This window comes from Propithecus coquereli, unplaced genomic scaffold, assembly GCF_000956105.1.
Source record: "Propithecus coquereli isolate 6110/MARCELLA unplaced genomic scaffold, Pcoq_1.0 Scaffold191, whole genome shotgun sequence".
NCBI classification, from domain to species: Eukaryota; Metazoa; Chordata; class Mammalia; order Primates; family Indriidae; genus Propithecus; species Propithecus coquereli.
This window is the reverse complement of record NW_012143968.1, coordinates 830,688-832,886: the sequence shown is the minus strand read 5'-3', so window position 1 is coordinate 832,886 and position 2,199 is coordinate 830,688.

The window sequence follows — 2,199 nt, the reverse complement described above, 5'->3', positions numbered from 1 at the left end:
AGCATCCCGTTTTTTTTTTCTTTTAGCTCTTAATATTACATAAATTTCATTATCTCCTTTCTAGTAATTGGAGATAACAGTAATGGGTTTCTTTCAGTTTAAAAAATAATTTTCTAAAGATTTAATTACTCTGATTCATGCTAATATAGATTTATGAGAAATTAAGGTGTTTTGTATAATTATGGTTTTAAAAATTTTCAATAAAGCTTATAAGGTTATGTCCTCTGACTATCCATACTCTTCCATAAACCTCACAATAGACTAGATAACCCTGTTATATACTTGAAGAGAACCTGTTAACATTCCTCATGCTTAAATTTTCTTGTTGTATGTCAGCTATCATGCATAAACTCTAAACTTCTTAAGGGAAAGAACTATATCTTTCAATTTACTTATCAAATGTTCAACCCTATTACAGTACATGATACAGAGTGGTTCTTAAGAAAGTTTTGTTGAATAAAGAAATAATTGTGTTTAATGCATGAATTAACAAATAAAACTCTATTTTACAAACAGTGAATTTACAACTTTAATAATAAAGATGTGTGTAACAGGAGCGGATTTCTTCTGGAAGAACTTCTTAAACAGTTGGAAAATGCTTTTACTTGCTAGACAACCATGTAAAACTCACTGTGAAAATAAGTCATATTTTAAAGTCCATGTGTAATATGCTACTGAAGTTTAAGTGAGATTTGTAATAATAGAAATAAGTTTTTTAGCAATATACTTAAGTACTAACTCTAGTAACTACTAAAGCCTAGGTCCTTCGAAATGAGTATTTTTGATTTTTATAATCTTTTCAGATGTCACAGACATAAGACTATTGGCATCGACAACAGTGTCATAGCATTTCAGGATTTCTTGTTTCCAGGAATTCCAGTATTCCCAAGAGAAAATTTTAATTTCTTTGCATGTATATATTTGTGAATCTTCTGATGCATATGTTTGTAATAGATATGAGATAAAAATCACATAGTAATTAGAACAAAACAATATAATTTTGTGTTGTATACTTACTATTAACTCCCTCACCCTTGCTTGGCCTAGATAGATGTTCCTTGCTGTCTTTCCCTTTAGCGTGACTGTGTAACTTGTCTCCTGGCTCTGATTTTCTCAAACCATTGCAATCTAGTTTCTGCCCCCATGATTTCATTGGTATTTCTTTCATAAATTAAGCTACTAATTCCATGTTACTAAATATAATAGATACTTTAATCCTTCATTGTATTTGACCTCTTAACAGCATCTGCAACCAATAACTTAGAAATAGGCTCTTATTTCTGGGGTAACAACATATTGTCCTGGTGTTCTGCCTGCATGCTCTGGCCTCACCTTATCAATGTCCTCTGTTTCATCCTTTATTCCTTTCTCTTCTAAACTGTTGGCAGCCTCTGGGATTCCATCCTAGCATTTGCTTTTCTTATCTTTCAATACCCTCTTTGAATTATCTTGCGTACTCTTAAGGCTTCCAGTATTACAGATATGTTAATGAGTCTCGTGGTTATTTCTATATCAGTTTTCTCATTATAGCTTAGACTCCATCTGCCTATTGGATATTTCCACATGAAGATCCAGTTTTATCTTAAACTCACATATGCCTCACACAGTCCTCCTCCTCATCCAAACATCAACTTTCTTTGTGGTACCTATCCTAATGTACCACATACTATACACTCCACTGTTGGTGCTCCAAACCTGGGTGTTGCCTTTGACTTCTCTCGCCTCTTATTACACAATCCTAGTAATCACCAAATTCTATAGCTTCCACATCCAAAATACAGCTTCAATATTTTTCAGTTCTCTCACTTCCATTACCACTAATTTCAATCTCACATCACATCTCTTATGTGGAATATGCAACTTTTTAGCCGGTGTCCTTTCTTTAACTTCATGCTCTCCAGTCTAGCCTCTATATTTCAGTAATCTTTCTAAAAGGCAGATTTAGTCATGGCATTTCTGTGCTTATACTGTCTCAATGATTTTTTATTACACTCAAGGTAAAGCCCAAACTTCTTACAAGTCCTATCATATTCTCATCCTTGCAAATAACACAATTTCTTGATACCTCCCCCATTCTAAAATCCAACTATACTAACATAAAATCCCTATGCTCATATACTTTGGCTTAGTCTGTTTTATGCAACTATAAGAGAATACCACAGACTAGGTAATTTATAATGAACATAAATTTATTTGGTT